At 44.4% G+C, this 19,613-nt stretch overlaps 1 long non-coding RNA gene across 1 annotated transcript; it reads left to right on the top strand.

The window, feature by feature from the left end:
* Nucleotides 1-2,733: 2,733 nt before the first annotated feature.
* LOC123742586 (uncharacterized) lies at nt 2,734-3,745 on the top strand. The gene is made up of 3 exons (XR_006769743.1): nt 2,734-2,872; nt 2,969-3,132; nt 3,335-3,745. It is a non-coding gene; the product is annotated as an uncharacterized lncRNA (long non-coding RNA).
* Nucleotides 3,746-19,613: the final 15,868 nt, after the last annotated feature.

Genomic DNA, 19,613 nt, shown 5'->3' with positions numbered 1-19,613 from the left:
TGGATCCCCATTAGTTCCCTGTCAAGGCAGCAGCTACTCTTCCTGGGGTTTATTATGGATCCTCATTAGTTCCTGTCAAGGCAGCAGCTACTCTTCCTGGGGTTTATTATGGATCCCCATTAGTTCCTGCCAAGGTGGCAGCTTTGTTTATTGTTTTTGTATAGTGTATATTTTATCATGAGCACTCAACACGCTGCACCTTGGTCTACTCCTTTTGATGATCGTCACAGAAGATCCCACCACGAAAGGACCAAGCAGCGTGGTCAGGACAACTGGACATGAGAGGAGATTCTGGACGGGAAAGGACCCTGGAGTCAGGCTGGGGAGTATCGCCGCCCGAGGGAGGAGATTGAGGCAGCGAAAGCGGAGCGGCGTTATTATGAGGCACTATACCAACCACGAGGCAAGTGCGAGAGGCAGCCCCAAACATTTTTTGGGGGGGGCACACGGGGAGATTGGCAGAGTCAGGTTGGAGACCTGAGCCAACTCCACGTGCTTACTGTGGGGAGCGAGTGATCGAGCAAGCACCATGTTATGCGAGGATGCGCACTGTGTCGCCAGTGCGCAGCTACAGCCCAGTGCGCTCGGTGCAAGCTTCCCACAGTTGCCGTGCTAGAGTTGGCATTCAGCCAGGAAGGAGTATGCCGGCTCAGCGTTCCTGGTCTCCGGTGCGTCTTCTCAGCCCAGGTTATCCTGCGCCAGCTCTACGCACGGTAACCCCAGTTCGCCAACACAAACCTGTGCGACCTGTGCCAGCGACCCGCCCTTGCCGGACTAAAGTAAGTATCCAGCCAGGACGGGTTGTGCCAGGCATAAGCTCCAGACCTCCAGTGCGCCTCCAAGGCCCAGTATACCCTGTGCCTGCTCTGTGCACCCGGCCTTGTTTTTGTATAGTGTTCTGAGTTAAAAAAATAAATATTTATCATGAGTACTCAACACGCTGCACCTTGGTCTACTCCTTTTGACGATCATCACACCTTCCAGTTCTCTGCTGCCAATGACTGGAACGAAATGCAAAAATCTCTGAAGCTGGAGACTCTTACCCCCCTCACTAGCTTTAAGCACCAGCTGTCAGAGCAGCTCACAGATCACTGCACCTTTACATAGCTCATCTGTAATATGCCCATCCAATCTACTTCATCCCCATACTGTATTTATTTATCTTGTTCCTTTGCACCCCAGTATCTCTACTTGCACATTCATCTTCTGTACATCCTACCATTCCAGTGTTTAATTGCTATATTGTAATTACTTCGCCACCATGGCCTATTTATTGCCTTACCTCTCTTATCCTACCTCATTTGCACTCACTGTATATAGATTTTTCTACTGTATTTTTGATTGTATGTTTGTTTATTCCATGTGTAACTCTGTGTTGTTGTATGTTGTCGAACTGCTTTGCTTTATCTTGGCCAGGTCGCAGTTGCAAATGAGAACTTGTTCTCAACTAGCCTACCTGGTTAAATAAAGGTGAGAGAACCTGGAATTCCTGTCCCACAAGATTCCCCACATATTCCAAGAGAATGGCTTTGGGAAGTTCACCTAGTAGTTTGAAATCTTCCACAACAGTCATTTCATCAGGATGGTGGATCCAGCCAGTTACCCAGTGGAGGTGTGTATGCAGCGGAGGTAGTTCAGTGAACTCTAAGACCGGACGTTATACATCCAAAGTTAATGCCTAGCGTTTTAGCTTATTGGGCTAACAGTCTTGAGTCATGCTGATGACCCAGCTTCAAGTAGCCAGATGTTGCAGCATTCAGTTAGCCAATGAATACTGCCCTTTTTACTTCTCAAGAGGACTTAGCTGATGTACAGACAAATAACCGTAGTTGGCAGACATTTAGGATTAGTTTACTCTCCCCAAACCTTAACCGTAATAATTCTGGGGTCAGGAGTTAATCTGATTTTAGAACAGTGTCCAGGAAATAACGTAATCCTTCTTCTTCGTTGTGGTTCCAGGTGGATCTGAAGGAGATGGTCTCCATGGAGATCACAACCTCTGTCCTCAACACTGAGATGTTTGTGGATTCCTGCTCTCAGACAACCCGAATGATCCTGACCACTACATCCAAAATGGGTCAGGGACAAAAAAAAAAAAAAAACATTGGTTCCTTGTTGTATACGTTCATTATATACTTTACTGCAGCGCTCCTGCCGGTTAAAACACTATATACAATACTTTATATACCACAGCATATACAACAGTAGGAGTCACCTCCATGACCAAGACTCTTCTACCCCGATTGCTCAGTTTGGCCGGGCGGCCAGCTGTAGGAAGAGTCTTTGTGGTTCCAAACTTCTTCCATTTAAGAATGATGGAGACCACTGTGTTCTTGGGGACCTTCAATGCTGCAGAAATGTTTTGGCACCCTTCCCCAGATCTGTGCCTCGACACAATCCTGTCTCGGAGCTCTACAGACAATTCCTTCGAACCTCATGGCTTGGTTTTTGCTCTGACATGCACTGTCAACTGTGTCTGTCATATATAGACAGGTGTGTGTACCTTTCCAAATCATGTCCAATCAATTGAATTTACCACAGGTGGACTCCAATCAAGTTGTAGAAACATCTCATGGATGATTCATGGAAACCGGATGCACCTGAGATCAATTTTGAGTCTCATATCAAAGAGTCTGAATACTTATGTAAATAAGGTATCTGTTTTTTATTTTCAATAAATCTGCAAAGATTTCTAAAAAACTGTTTTCGCTTTGTCACTATGGGGTATTGTGTGTAGATTGATGAGGATTTAAAATTTTTTTTAATCCATTTTAGAATAAGGCTGTAACGTAACAAAATGTGGAAAAAGTCAAGGGGTCTGAATACTTTTCGAAGGCACTGTATCAACATAGACTACATTACTTCAGAGAAGGTAAACAAAGTTTTCTACCTTGTTTTTGTGTCTTGAGTTCAGTCACCTCTGATCCTGATTGGCTGTGAGCTTGATTGTGACCTCTAACCCTTCCAGGTGTACATCAGCTGTGTGGTGATCCTGTGTGAGGCGTGGGACCCCAGCACCCGGTGTGTCAGCACGGCATCGCCACGGGAGAAAGGCCATCCTGGAGACCGCCAAGCACTCCATCTCCCAGGGGCCTTTGCGTGTGAGGAGGAGCGCTGACAGTGACAGGAAAGGTAATCCTGAAAAACCTGTTCAAGTCAATGGCTTAATCAGATTTCGAATCAGTATATGGTCATGGTTTCAATACTTAGTCAGGTGGGATAAAGTATATAGCCAACAACTGTAGATATTTTGTTATATTGTGTTATATTGATTCATATCTCATGTCAATACCTTTCTAGTATTTTTTTAAATCAATTCATTTTCTCTCTCCAGCTGCTGATGTGGCTTTAAACCAGAACTTGGTGTTCGTCGCTGGATGTTTCCTGGCAGCAATCGCCATGGTGCGCGGAGCTGTCATCGATAGATCCAGACAGTCAAAGGTCAAATATCAACCACTAGTTGATCAACCATGAGTAGGGTGTAAAATCACAATACTGACCTTTAGATTAGTGACTAGAGACAATTGTATCCCCTGCTGACCCCTCAACGCCATTGGCCGTCATCTAACCCACTTTTGAAATAGAATCTCAAACTGATGCTTTAATGAGGAGCGCGGTTTCATGAACAACTACATTAACTGTTTTTTTTAGAGACATAAATAAATAAATAAAAATTACAATCAAGATTTACGATCTGTCTGAGGTGGTTTGGAAAGAAATTCCTTCCGTAATGCCTTGTAGCGTCATTTTGGGGAGTGGGATGTATGAAGTATTTTTAAAAGGGGAAAGAAATTCATTCCGTAATGCCTCATTTTGGGGAGTGGGACATATGAGGTATTTTAATAAGGGGAAACATTTTATATGAAGTTGCTGTGTGACCCTGTGTAGCAACACTGTGACTGTAGTTAATAGGGATCGTTCCTCATTCCACTTGTGTAATAACAGGTCGTTACAAAGCATGTAATAGAGTACTTTATAACAATATGCTAATTCAATAGATGAATTACAGTGATATGGGTAAAACAGCCAGTCATTGTGGACTATAACCAATATGAAGTGTAGATTTGTGATGAAATGAAACTGTGTATTGTTTTCTATCATTTTCTGAGGAATACAATGCACTACTTTGGGCCAGTTGATTGGGCCAGTAGATTTGATCAGTAGTTTGGGCCAGTAGGTTGGGGCAGTAGATGGGCCAGTAAATTGGGCCAGTAGATGGGCCAGTAATTTGGGCCAGTAGAATGGGCTAGTAGAATGGGCCAGTAGTTTGGGTCAGTGGCATGGGCCAGTACTTGGGCCAAGTAGTTTGGGTCAGTAGCATGGGCCAGTAGTTGGGCTAGTAGATTAGGCCAGTAGTTTGGGTCAGTAGTTGGGCCAGTAGATTGGGCCAGTAGGTGGGTCAGTAGCATGGGCCAGTAGATTGGGCCAGTAGATGGGCCAGTAACATGGGCCAGTAGATTGGGCCAGTAGAATGGGCCAGTAGATTGGGTCGGGTCAAAAATATAAACGCAACATGTAAAGTGTTGGTCCCATGTTTTATGAGCTGAAATAAAAGATCCCAGAAATGTTCCATACGCACAAAAAAAAGTCTCTCAAATGTTGTGCACAAATTTGTTTACATCTCTGTTAGTGAGCATTTCTCCTTTGCCAAGATAATCCATCCACCTGACAGGTGTGGCATATCAAGGAGCAGATTAAACAGCATGATCATTACACAGGTGCACCTTGTGCTGGGGACAATAAAAGGCCACTCTAAAATGTATCGTTTTTCCACATAACACAATGCCACAGATGTCTCAAGTTTTGAGGGAGTGTGCAATTGGCATGCTGACTGCAGGAATGTCCACCAGAGCTGTTGGCAGATAATTGAATGTTCCTTTCTCTACCATAAGCCGCCCCAACATCATTTTAGGGATAAGTCCAACCAGCCTCCCAACTGCAGACCTCATGTACGGCGTCGTGTGGGTGAGCGGCTTGCTGATGTCAACGTTGTGAACAGAGTGCCCCATGGTGGAGGTGGGGTTATGGTATGGGGCCGGCAGGCATAAGCTACGGACAACCAACACAATTGCATTTATTGATGGCAATATGAATGCACAAGGATACCGTGACAAGATCCCTGAGGCCCATTGTCGTGCCAATCATCCTCCTCCAACACCTAATTTTCAGCATACGATCTGTACACAATTCCTGGAAGAAGCAAGTTATAAAATAAAAATGTAAAAGTCTTTGCTCTGCACAACAACATACACATCTGTACCTGTTGCATATCAACAGTGATAGGAGTTGTTGTATTTCTTTTTACATTGAGCAATGAGTCCCTCATGTGGCCACTGGTGTAAATACAGTCATGCCTGGAAGCAGCAGCAAAGTACCACACAGAGAGAGAGAGAGAGAGAGAGAGAAAGAGAGCAGAGCAGTTTAGAGAGCAGGAGGGAGAACCGTCCCAGAGCGAGTCGTTAGTAGCATCCTCAGGGAGGGAGAAGCCCAGAGCTGGAGGGCAGGGGATGCTGGGAGGGAGGAGGGCAGGGAATGCTGGGAAGCAGGCAAAAGACTGGGGCTGCCCTATTATTCCCTATATAGTGCACTACCAGAGGAGGCTGGTGGGAGGAGCTATAGGAGGACGGGCTCATTGTAACGTCTGGAATGGAATCAATGGAACAGAGTCAAAACACGTTGTTTCCATTGTGTTTGATGCGTTTGGTACCATCCCATTGACTCCATTTCCAGCCATGACAATAAGCCATCCTCCTATAGCTCACCCCAACAACCTCCTCTGTGCACTATTTTTGACCAGTGCTCTCTATAAGGGCATAAAGTGCCATTTGGGATGCACACAGAAACAGGAGACAACAGAACTCTCATTGTTTGCCTACACAACCCATAGTCGTTGTTTGTGATTATGGACCCTTGTCACGACTCCCGCCGAAGTCGGTCCCTCTCCTTGTTCGGGCGGCGTTCGGCGGTCGACGTCACCGGTCTTCTAGCCATCGCCGCTCCACCTGTCATTTTCCATTTGTTTTGTCTTGTTTTCCCGCACACCTGGTTTACATCCCCTCATTACTCTACGTGTATATTATCCTCTGTTCCCCCCCTATGTCTGTGTGTGGTATTGTTTTTTCATTACGTGCGTGTCGCTTCAGGCTGGTTTTGCGCCGGGTATTGTTATAACCCGTGGATTGGTTATTTTGTACCATTTTGTGTAATTTGCGCGCTATCGCTTTGTTCTTTGGTCTTGGAGTGTTGTGACGCGGCTGCGTCCGGCTGTTTTTCCTCAGCCTGAATAAAGTGTGCCTGTTCACTCATCTCTGCTCTCCTGCACCTGACTTCTTTCGACCAGTTGCTCACGCTCTGACAACCCTGGAGGTTTATGGACACTAACTAAGCTGATGGGTTCCTATTGAAGATTCTCTGGAGGGGAATCTCCAACAGTGTTTAGTTAGAGGTTAGTGTGATAAGTTCAAATTAAAGTTTATTGGTCGCGTGCACAGTTCTACAGATGTTTTCTCACGTTCAGTGAAATGCTTATGTTTCTAACTCCAAAAATGCAGCAAAGGTTTTGAATAAAAATTGAAATTATGAAATATCAGAACAAGCAATATCAATGTCAGAGTCCGGAATATACATATTGATGGTGTGTACAGCAGTAGTTATATAAAGGATGAGACATAACTAGAATACAGTATATAAAGTGGGTCAAACAATATGTAAACATTATTAAAAGTGTCTCTGTGTTCTATCAGTCTCTCATCCCAACTTTGATGCACCTGTACTGTCTCCACCTTCTAGATCGGGGGTTGCCAAACTTTTTCCATTCGGGGGCTCCCTTCCAGGATTGGTGAACATCCTGTGTCTATCCTGCGCATTCGTCATGTCTACAGTGCATTCAGAAAGTATTCAGACCCCTTGACTTTTTCCACATTTTGTTATGTTACAGCCTTATTCTAAAATGGATTAAATAGTTCCCCCCATCTATCTACACACAATACCCCATAATGACAAAGCAAAAACAGGTTTATATTTTTTTTGCTAATTTATTAAAAATGAAAAACAGAAATATCACATTTACAAGAATGGCACACCTGTATTTGGGGAGTTTCTCCCCCATTCTTCTCTGCAGATCCTCTCAAGCTCTGTCAAGTTGGACGGGGAGCGTTGCTGCACAACTATTTTCGGTTCTCTACAGAGATCGGGTTCAACTCTGGGCTCTGGCTGGGCGACTCAAGGACATTCAGAGACTTGTCCCGAAGCAACTCCTGCGTTGTCTTGGCTGTCTTAGGGTAGTTTTACTGAGGAGTCTGGCCACTCTACCATAAAGGCCTGATTGGTGGAGTGCTGCAGAGATGGTTGTCCTTCTGGAAGGTTCTCACATCACCACAGAGGAACTCTGGAGTTCTGTCAGAGTGACCATCGGGTTCTTGGTCACCTCCCTGACAAGGCCTCTTCTCCCCCGATTGCTCAGTTTGGCCAGAAGACCAGCTCTAGGAAGAAGACCAGCCAGAAGACCAGCTCTTGGTGGTTCCAAACTTCTTCCATTTCAGACTGATGGAGGCCACTGTGTTCTTGTGGACCTTCAATGCTGCAGAAATGTTTTGGTATCCTTCCCCAGATCTGTGCCTCGACACAATCCTGTCTTGGAGCTCTATGGACAATTCTTTCGACCTCATGGCTTGGTTTTTGCTCTGACATGCACTCTCAACTGTAGGACCTTATATAGACAGCTGTGTGCCTTTTCAAATCATGTCCCATCAATTGAATTTACCACAGGTGGACTCCAATCAAGTTGTAGAAACATCTCAAGGATGATCAATGGAAATAGGATGCACCTGACCTCAATTTCGAATCTCATAGCAAAGGGTCTGAATACTTATGTAAATAAGGTATTTCTGTGTTTTATTTTTAATACATTTGCAATTGTATCTAAAAACCTGTTTTCGCTTCGTCATTATGGGCTATTAGATTGATGAGGAAAATGTATTATTTAAATAATTTTAGTATAAGGCTGTAACGTAACAAAATATGGAAGAAGTCAAGGGGTCTGAATACTTTCCAAAGGCACTGTATTTCTATGGGTACATGACAAACTGTTCACACCACTCTTGTTGGTGGAGAGAATTTTGCAGGATTAAAAGCTTATTTCCTGCAATACTACACATGTTGTCATAGGGTGCAAAGCACATTTTGCAGTTTTAAAGCTACTTTTCTTGCAATTCTATACACTTTGCCATGTCTTCAAGTGAAAAATTACAACAATATCTATGGGCTAAAAAAACAAAATCAAAATACATTAGCTGACATGGGCTAGTTTATTTTATTTAACCTTTATTTGACTAGGCAAGTCAGTTAAGAACAAATTCTTATCTAAAATGATGGCCTACCAAAAGGCAAAAGGCCTCCTCTCGGGGACGGGGGATTAAAACATATATATATATATATATATATAAATATTGGACAAAACACAAGAGAAACAACACAACACTACATAAAGAGAGACCTAAGACAACAACATAGCAAGGCAACAACACATAACAACACAGCATGGTAGCAACACAACAAGGTAGCAGCACAGAACATGCTAGTTGATCTGGACATTTCTGACAAGTTAGAAATAGCTCTCCAATGACTGACATACCAAGAGGTCCTTGATGATCTTCTTGGCCTTCCTGTGACACCGTAGATGATGCGTTGGGCAGACCGCACCACCCTCTGGAGAGCCCTGTGGTTGTGGGCGGTGCAGTTGCCGTACCAGGTGGTGATACAGCCCGACAGGATGCTCTCAACGGTGCATCTATAGAAGTTTGTGAGTGTCTCAGATGCCAAGCCAAATTTCTCCAGCCTCCTGGAGGTTGAAGCGACCGCTGTTGTGCCTTCTTCACCACGGTGTCGTGTGAAGGGACAATTTCAGCTCCTCAGCAGTAGTGGTGTCTGGGTAAAATCACTGGAAAAGATAGCCATATTACAATCTATGTGTTGTGATGATTGAGTTGTTTGCTCTATAACCTTTTAGTTCATATGTCTTGACACCGTGATACAGTTGAAGTCGGAAGTTCACATACACTTTAGCCAAATACATTTAAACTCAGTTTTTCACAATTCCTGACATTTAATCACAGTAAAAATTCCCTGTCTTAGGTCAGTTAGGATCACCACTTTATTTTAAGAATGTGAAATGTCAGAATAATAGTAGAGAGAATGATTTATTTCAGCTTTTATTTCACATTCCCAGTGGGTCAGAAGTTTACATACACTTAATTAGTATTTGGTAACATTGCCTTGAAATTGTTTAACTTGGGTCAAACGTTTCGGGTAGACTTCCACAAGCTTCCCACAATAAGTTGGGTGAATTTTGGCCCATTCCTCCTGACAGAGCTGGTGTAACTGAGTCAGGTTTGTAGGCCTCCTTGCTCGCACACGCATTTTAAGTTCTGCACACAAATTTTCTATGGGATTGAGATCAGGGCTTTGTGATGGCCACTCCAATACCTTGACTTTGTTGTCCTTAAGCCATTTTGCCACAACTTTGGAAGTATGTTTGGGGTCATTGTCCATTTGGAAGACGAATTTGCGACCAAGCTTTAACTTCCTGACTGATGTCTTGAGATCCTGCCTCATGATGCCATCTATTTTGTGAAGTGCACCAGTCCCTCCTGCAGCAAAGCACCCCCACAACATGATGCTGCCACCCCCGTGCTTCACGGTTGGGATGGTGTTCTTCGGCTTGCAAGCTTCCCCCTTTTTCCTCCAAACATAACGATGGTCATTATGGCCAAACAGTTGTATTTTTGTTTCATCAGACCAGAAAACATTTCTCCAAAAAGTATGATCTTTGTCCCAATGTGCAGTTGCAAACCGTAGTCTGGCTTTTTTATGGCGGTTTTGGAGCAGTGGCTTCTTCCATGCTGAGCAGCCTTTCAGGTTATGGGATATAGGACTCGTTTTACTGTGGATATAGATACTTTTGTACCCGTTTCCTCCAGCCTCTTTACAAGGTCCTTTGCTGTTGTTTTGGGATTGATTTCCACGGCTGCGTGGTCCCATGGTGTTTGTACTTGTGCACTATTGTTTGTACAGATGAACGTGGTACCTTCAGGTGTTTGGAAATTGCTCCCAAGGATGAACCAGACTTGTGGAGGTCTACAATTTCTTTTCTGAGGTCTTGGCTGATTTATTTTGATTTTCCCATGATGTCAAGCAAAGAGGCACGGAGTTTGAAGGTAGGCCTTGAAATACATCCACAGGTACACCTCCAATTGACTAAAATTATGTCAATTAGCCTATCAGAAGCTTCTAAAGCCATGACATCAAACTTCTGACGCACTGGAATTGTGATCCAGTGAATTATAAGTGAAATAATATGTCTGTAAACAATTGTTGGAAAAATTACTTGTGTCATGTACAAAGTAGATGTCCTAACCGACTTGCCAAAACTATAGTTGGTTAACAAGAAATTTGTGGAGTGGTTGAAAAACAAGTTTTAATGATTCCAACCTAAGTGTATGTAAACTTATGACTTCAATTGTATATAGGCCTACAGGCCAAGACAATAAGAAGACTCAGTGGCAGAATACATTTAACCACACCTGTGCTTCATCACAAAACCAGAGAGCAACATCTGTCCAATGAAGTCCACAAAGCATACTGCATGTTACAAACAGTTACCTTCAGCATGGTCAAGTGTCACTGTTGTCGTAAGGAGAAGCGGACCAAAGTGCAGCGTGTGTGTCGTTCCACATTTTATTTACACTGTGAAACTATGCAATACATAAATAAACTAAACAAACAAACAAACAAACAAACAAACAAAAACAACAAACCGTGACACAGAGTAAAACATACACTACTCAAAAAACAATCTCCCACAAACCCAGGTAGAAAAAAAACCCTACTTAAGTATGATCTCCAATTAGAGACAACGAGGACCAGCTGCCTCTAATTGGAGATCATCCCAAACAAAACCCAACATAGAAATACAAAACTAGAACATGACAACATAGAAAAACTAAACTAGAAAAAAAAACCTGTTCACGCCCTGACCTACTCTACCATAGAAAATAACAGCTTTCTATGGTCAGGACGTGACATCAAGCAAGTTAATGTTTCCGACATTTTCGGACTACTAAACAACTATTGATTTAGAAGCACAGAGTTAGTCACCTCAAGGCACAAAGAAAACAAGGAGCTGCTGCCTCCACTATTCCAGCACCGTTACATCATCAAATCACCTATACTTAGTGTAATACAACTAAAAGATACAAAAACAATTTAGTCCAATCAACCTAAGATAAATATGATGTGGCTGTCCATGGTGATGTGTGTGTGTGTGTGTGTGTGTGTGTGTGTGTGTGTGTGTGTGTGTGTGTGTGTGTGTGTGTGTGTGTGTGTGTGTGTGTGTGTGTGTGTGTTGTTGACTCACCCTAATGCCATCCTCCTCTCTTTCATGTTGAGGAAACAGTCTATGACTCATACAGTACACACTTTTATGTGTTGTTGTCCCTGGCTACCTGGCTAAAATGCTCGCTCGCTAGCCTAACTTCCATTCATGGTCAACGTTAGCTAGTTAGCATTAGCCTTCTATATCTCGCTACATATTGAGCTTCCATCTTCTCAGGTCAGGGGCACAACAATGTATGAATTAATGGTTGGATCAGAATCACCGTTATAATCATTAGCCAGTATGGAGAATTAAGTAAAACCACAAGTCCAAATCCCCATCTCCATCCATTGCGATTTTAGGAAAATTTACAATTTTAGCTAGCTAGCCACCGGAGGACAACAAGACAACGAGATGCAACAATTTGCTTTTTTTCTTTCTTCTGTTAATGACATTTGATGTGATGTGAATAGTGCGAAGCCAAATTCAAACTGACTTCCCTTAAACACTTTTTTTTGGTGTGCCAGGACCATTCACAGCTGAGCTCGCTCAGTTTAGTTCAATGCTGATTGGCTATGATTGGCAATGCTGGAGGCCAAATTCTCGCTGCCTTCCTTTGTATTCAATGCTACGTGTGCGGCAACAATATCATACTGTTTTTGACCCTTGTGGGGCCCCGGTGTTGAGGATCAGCGTGGCGGAGGTGTTGTTACCTACCTTCACCACCTGGGGTCGGCCTGTCAGGAAGTCCAGGTAGAGGGTAAATTCAATTATCTCTATCATCTCTGACATTAACAGGATAGGGCTAAACCGTTGTAGTTAAGGCTTGTGGATCAGTCGATCGTCTGCCGATCGTTTAGCGCGCTGTGTTTTTAGGGACCACCCGCTGTAGACGTCATGATGTAGACGGGATGTGTTTTCAGGGACCACCCGCTGTAGACGTCATGATGTAGACGGGATGTGTTTTTAGGGACCACCCGCTGTAGACGTCATGATGTAGACGGGATGTGTTTTCAGGGACCACCCGCTGTAGACGTCATGAGATTCTACTCATAGCAAACGCTACTGGCGTGTCTGAGAAAAAACATGAGGCGGTTATGGAGGGAAATCACACATAGCCTGGCACATAGATAGAGAGAGAGAGAGAGAGACAGAGAGAGAGAGATACAGAGAGATACAGAGACAGAGATATAGAGAGACAGAGAGAGAGAGACAGAGAGAGAGAGAGAGAGAGACAGCGAGAGAGAGACAGAGAGAGAGAAGAGAGAGAGAGAGAGAGAGAGAGAGAGAGAGAGAGAGACAGAGAGAGAGAGACAGAGAGAGACAGAGAGACAGAGATATAGAGAGACAGAGAGATAGAGAGACAGAGAGAGAGAGACAGAGAGAGAGAGACAGCGAGAGAGAGAGACAGAGAGAGAGAGAGAGAGAGAGAGAGAGAGAGACAGAGAGACAGAGAGAGAGAGAGAGACAGACAGAGAGAGAGAGACAGAGAGAGAGACAGACAGAGAGAGAGAGAGAGAGACAGACAGAGACAGAGAGAGAGAGAACCGGTTGTTCAGTGTTTCTCTCCCTCTCTCTCTCTTCCAGCAGCATACTTCCCCAGCGCCTGGATACAGACCACACAGACAGGACCTGATTCCCATCGTCAGGACAACGGGGCCACCCACCAGCCAATCAGGGCTCTGGAAGATCTGTCCTGCATGCTGATTGGCTGCCTGGCCTGCAGCCTGTTGTGGAATGCCCATCCTTAACCCTTTCCCAACCATGAACACATCACGCCTCTTCTCAGAAAACACACTTTCTCTGTCCCAAATCCCAATAAGTTTGAAGAGAATCTTCAAAGCCAAATATACTTGTCTCCCTTCCTTAAAAATGTGATTATGCTATGCCTATATGGTATGACTCAAACCTGAGTCTCTGACTTGGTCACTCCTTACACCTTACACCAAGAGGACCAAACCTCTTGACCAGGTGGTTAGGTGATGTCCTCCCAAGGATGCTACAGTATTATAATGAGCCTTCTACCTCTACCCACCCAAACCTCTTAGATGAGTGAATAGACACCCTTTAAAGTGGCACTCCAGTCTCCTTTTCACCTCATTTAACACCGGATTTACTGAAACAAAAAGGTCTCAATAGGGGGTCCAGGTAAGTCATGACATAGCACATGACATAGCACTAGACATAGCACATGACATTGCACATGACATAGCACAAGACATAGCACTAGACATAGCACTAGACATAGCACATGACATAGCACTAGACATAGCACTAGAGATAGTACTAGACATAGCACATGACATAGCACTAGACATAGCACATGACATAGCACTAGACATAGCACTAGACATAGCACAAGACACAGCACTAGACATAGCACTAGGCATAGCACAAGACATAGCACAAGACATATCACAAGACATAGCACTAGACATAGCACAAGACATAGCACTAGACATAGCACTAGACATAGCACAAGACACAGCACTAGACATAGCACTAGACATAGCACAAGACATATCACAAGACATATCACAAGACATAGCACTAGACATAGCACTAGACATAGCACAAGACATAGCAGTAGACATAGCACTAGACATAGCACTAGACATATCACTATTGCTCCTCTATTGTTCCTCAGGCAAAGGAGGGAGCATAGAGATTCTATTAAATTCCTAATTCTATGGGGGGAGGCCAATGACATCACGGGTTCCCATCAGCAGGGCCGGATTAAGAAATCTTATGCCCCGGGGCTTTTGGTTTCGTGGCACACCATCATTTTCGGGTAAACAAATCCCTGCACCAAGATGCCCATTGTAATTGTACTGTTGAAGAAAAAAGATCCTTTACAATAAAGCCATAATAACATTTGTAACATGTGACATAGGCTACAGTTGAGCAGAGGATTTCCACACCATGGGATTTTTTTGTTGTTGTTGTTGCTGGGTCTGAAAAAAAATAAGCCTTTAAAAAAATTAAAAAAAAATAAACATTTCATGCAATTCTATGTAATTTACATGACAGGAAATCTTAGCTGAATCTTTTTTAATAACACACAAATGACCGAAATGAGTGGCTTATCTGACTGACAAATTGAGATGAATCTAGTCTTGAATTCAAACAAACATCAGCCCAGGCCAATGAAGCGACACACAGATTGTATAATATTTTAGGAGGCAATATATATACAGTATATATATCATAGGATACTAAATAACATTTCCAGTGGCACAGTGACTCACCTAATGATGAAGTTGAAGCCACAGGCTACCACTCACGGTGATGGCCGACGCGCTCGGCGTGGAAATAGCCTGTCTCAAGATGAGCTACTTTGAAAACCAGTGCTCCTGTTCGCATAAAATTGGGAGTTGTTGATAAAAAATGGTTTCTATTGGTTCTACAGACAGATTAGTATTTTCTTTTCAGCAGTAAGTATTTGCTTTCCAAACTGTACGTTTTTCCTGCAACTGTATTTGAGTCTGCAAAACCGACAGGCGCAATAAACCATAGAATGTAAATAGTCCGGGTGGCCATTTGATTAATTGTTCAGCAGTCTAATGGCTTGGGGGTAGAAGCTGTTAAGGAGCCTTTTGGTCCAAGACTTGGCGCTCCGGTACCGCTTGCAGTGCGGTAGCAGAGAGAACAGTCTAAGACTTGGGTGACTGGAGTCTTTGACAATTATTTGGGCCTTCCTCTGACATCGCCTAGTATATAGGTCCTAGATGTCAGGAAGCTTGGCCACAGTGATGTACTGGGCCGTACTCACTACCCTCTGTAGCGCCTTACGGTCAGATGCCGAGCAGTTGCCATACCAGGCGGTGATGCAACCGGTCAGGATGCTCTCGATGGTGCAGCTGTAGAACTGTTTTAGGATCTGGGAACCCATGCCAAATATTTTCAGTCTCCTGAGGCAGAAAAGGTGTTGTCGTGCCCTCTTCACAACTGTCTTGGTGTGTTTGGACTATGATAGTTTGTTGGTGATGTGGACACCAAGGAACTTGAAACTCTAGACCTGCTCCACTTCAGCCCCGTCAATGTTAATGGGGGCCTGTTCGGCCCTCCTTTTCCTGTAGTCCACGATCATCTCCTTTGTCTTTGTTACTTTGAGGGAGAGGTTGTTGTCCTGGCTCCACACTGCCAGGTCTCTGACCTCCTCCCTATATAGGCTCTCATCGTTGTCTGTGATCCCGCCTACCACTGTTATGTCATCAGCAAACTAAATGATGATGTTGGAGTCGTGCTTGGCCACGCAGTCGTAGGTGAACAGGGAGTACAGGAGGGGACTAAACACTCACTCCTGAGGGGTCCCAGTGTTGAGGATCAGCGTGGCAGATGTATAGTTGCCTACCCTTACCACCTGGGGGCGGCCCGTCAGGAAGTCCAGGATCCAGTTGCAGAGGGAGATGTTTAGTCCTAGGGTCCTTAGTTTAGTGATGAGCTTTGTGGGTACTATGGTGTTGAACACTGAGCTGTAGTCAATGAATAGCATTCTCACATAGGTGTTCCTTTTGTCCAGGTGGGAAAAGGCAGTGTGGAGTGCAATTGAGATTGCGTCATCTGTGGATCTGTTAGGGCGGTATGCGAATTGGCGTGGGTCTCGGGTTTCTGGCATGATGGTGTTGATGTGAGCCATGACCAGCCTTTCAAAGCACTTCATGGCTACCGACGTGAGGACTACGGGGCGGTAATCATTTAGGCAGGTTACCTTCGCTTCCTTGGGCACAGGGACTATGGTGGTCTGTTTGAAACATGTAGGTATTACAGATTCGGTCAGGGAGAGGTTGAAAATGTCAGTGAAGACGTTTGCCGCATGCTTTGCGTACACGTCCTGGTAATCCGTCTGGCCCCGCGGCTTTGTGAATGTTGCTCATATCGGCTACGGAGAGCGTGATCACACAGTCGTCTGGAACAGCTGGTGCTCTCATGCATGCTTCAGCGTTGCTTGCCTAGAAGCGACCATAAGAGGCATTTAGCTTGTCTGGTAGGCTCGCGTCACTGGGCAGCTCACTGGATTTCCTTTATAGTCCGTAATATTTTTCAAGCCCTGCCAGATCCGACGAGTGTCAGAGCCGGTGTAGCAGGATTCAATCTTAGTCCTGTATTGACGCTATGCCTGTTTGATGGTTTGTCTGAGGGCATAGAGGGATTTCTTATAAGCGTCCGGGTTAAAACCCCATAATGACAAAGCAGAAACAGATTTTTAGATTTTTTTTGCAAATGCATCCTGTTTCCATTGATCATCATTGAGATGTTTCTACAACTAGATTGGAGTCCACTTTTGGTAAAGTTATTTGATTGGACATGATCTAGGGGCATGAAAGTAAACGGAAAGGCACTGGCGTGACGAACCACCCTTGCTGTCTCTGCATGGCCTGTTTCCCTCTCTCCACCAGGATTCTCTGCCTCGAACCCTATTACTGGGGCTGAGTCACTGGCTTACTGGTGCTCTTCCCTCCCGTTCCTTGGAGGGGTGCGTCACTTCAGTGGGTTGAGTCACTGACGTGATCTTCTTGTCCAGGTTTGGCGCCTCCCTCGGGTTCGTGCCATGGGGGGGGGGATCTTCGTGGGCTATACTCGGCCTTGTCCCAGGGTAGTAAGTTGGTGCTTGAAGATATCCTTCTAGTGGTGTGGGGGCTGTGCTTTGGCAAAGTGGGTGGGGTTATATCCTGCCCGTTTAGCCCTGTCCGGTGGTATTGTCGGACGGGGCCACAGTGTCTCCCTACCCCTCATGTCCCAGCCTCCAGTATTTATGTTGCAATAGTTTATGTGTCGGGGGGGCTAGGGTCAGTCTGTTATATCTGGAGTATTTCTCCTGTCTTATCCGGTGTCCTTTGTGAATTTAAGGATGCTCCCTCTAATTCTCTCTCTCTTTCTCTCGGAGGACCTGAGCCCTAGGACCATGCCTCCGGACTACCTGGCCTCATGACTCCTTGCTGTCCCCAGTCCACCTGGTCATGCTGCTGCTCCAGTTCCAACTGTTCTGCCTGCGGCTATGGAACCCTGACCTGTTCACCGGACATGCTGTTTTCGACTCTCTCTCTCTCTACTGCACCTGCTGCCTCTAACTCTGAATGATCGGCTATGAAAAGCCAACTGACATTTACTCCTGAGGTGCTGACCTGCTGCACCCTCTACAACCACTGTGAATATTATTATTTGACCCTGCTGGTCATCTATGAACGTTTGAACATCTTGGCGACGTTCTGTTATAATCTCCACCCGGCACAGCCAGAAGAGGACTGGCCACCCATCAGAGCCTGGTTCCTCTCTAGGTTTCTTCCTAGGTTCCTGCCTTTATAGGGAGTTTTTCCTAGCCACCGTGCTTCTACATCTGCATTGCTTGCTGTTTGGGGTTTTAGGCTGGGTTTCTGTATAGCACTTTGTGACATCGGCTGATGTAAAAAGAGCTTTATAAATACATTTGACTGATTGATTGATTGATTGGGAAATGAACACATCTGTCTATATAAGGTCCCACAGTTGAAAGTGCATGTTAGAGCAAAAACCAAGCCATGAGGTTGAAGGAATTGTCCGCAGAGTTCCTGAGACAGGATTGTGTCGAAGCACAGATGATGGAGGCCACTGTGTTCTGCAATGCTGCAGAATTTTTTTGGTACCTTTCCCTACAATTGAATTTACCACAGGAGGACTCCAATCAAGTTGTGGAAACATCTCACGGATGATCAATGGAAACAGGATGCACCTTAATATTTTGTGTATTACGTCATGTTTCATGTTTTGTGTGGACCCCAGAAAGAGTAGCTGCTGCTTTTGCAACAGCTAATGTTGCTTGAGAAATTGCTCTTGCTAAAGAAGCTATTTTTGTATCTTTTTGACCATTTTGAGGTACTTATTAATTGTCATTCAGAAATGATTTGATATGGCGATAAAAACAGCTACATTGGGCCTTTAAGAACACAGAGAGAGGTGACTGGGGCGTTGAATAAAGGACTGCACAGTGAGTTATATAAATAGAGTCAACAAACACACTGCATGCCCTGGAGGCCTGGACTATAAATAGGGGACAAGACATATATTCAGCACCTGAACCCACTGAGTATGAAATGTCTTGTCCCAAATGGCACTCTATTTCCTATACAGTGCACTACTTTTGACCATAGGGATTCAAAGTAGTACAGTATGTAGGGAATAGAGTGCTATTTGGGAATCAGACTCTCTCTCTCTCTCTCTCTCTCTCTCTCACTGATGTTTTATGTAGAGTATAAATCTCACTTTGGATGAGACTTCAGGGGTTCACTTTGAAATACATTCTATTGACTAAACTTTATATGAAATATTGGTGTGCCCACATTGAAACTCATATGAGATCTAGAGATCACTGGAGGTCAGGTGACCTGACCTGAACCAGCCAGCACCTAGGTAAGTGAAGCTGTTTCATGCAATGTGTGTGTGTGTGTGTGTGTGTGTGTGTGTGTGTGTGTGTGTGTGTGTGTGTGTGTGTGTGTGTGTGTGTGTGTGTGTGTGTGTGTGTGTGTGTGTGTGTGTGTGTGTGTGTGTGAGAGAGAGAGAGAGATAGAGAGACTGTCTGAACCTCTCTACGGCATGACAAAGAGCAGATGTGAGTGGCAAACTGAATACAAAAGAAGTCAAACGGTTTAGTCAGTCTTGGACACTGCAAAAGGACCCAATGCTATAATTGCAGCAGTGCATGCATCATACAGATATATGGTGAATGCTAAAGCTCAGTTAGGACTATGGGTGCGTGTGAGTTATTTGGGCTATTTGTGGCAAGGGTTAGACTTAGATCGTAATCAGCTAAGGAGCTCAGCAAAACCGAGGAAGACTGAGGACTCAGGACACACACACACACACTACCTCACATCGGTGCAATACAGAAAAGGGGACACAAACAGTAACATTGTTGTTATCTATAAATAAGGATAAGCCACCTGGTACCGACAACCTGGATGGTAAATTGCTGAGGTTGGTAGTGGAATACATTGCGACTCCTTTTTTGCACCTTTATCAATTTAAGCCTAGAAGACGTTGTGTGCTCTCAGACATGAAGGGAGTCAAAGGTCAATCCGCTACCCAAGAATAGCAGAGCACTCTTTAATGGTTCAAACAGCCGAACAACTAGCCTGTTACAAGTGATTAGCAAACTTTTGGAGAAAAAAAATGGTGTTTGATCAAAAAAATGTATTTTACAGAAAACAAATTAACAACAGACTTTCATCATGCTTATAGGGAAGGGCACTCAACATGCTTGGCACTG

The sequence above is a fragment of the Salmo salar genome, chromosome ssa04 (genome assembly GCF_905237065.1).
Source record: "Salmo salar chromosome ssa04, Ssal_v3.1, whole genome shotgun sequence".
Lineage (NCBI taxonomy): Eukaryota > Metazoa > Chordata > Actinopteri > Salmoniformes > Salmonidae > Salmo > Salmo salar.
Note: the sequence above shows the minus strand (reverse complement) of the source record. Positions and strands in the feature narration are given on the sequence as shown.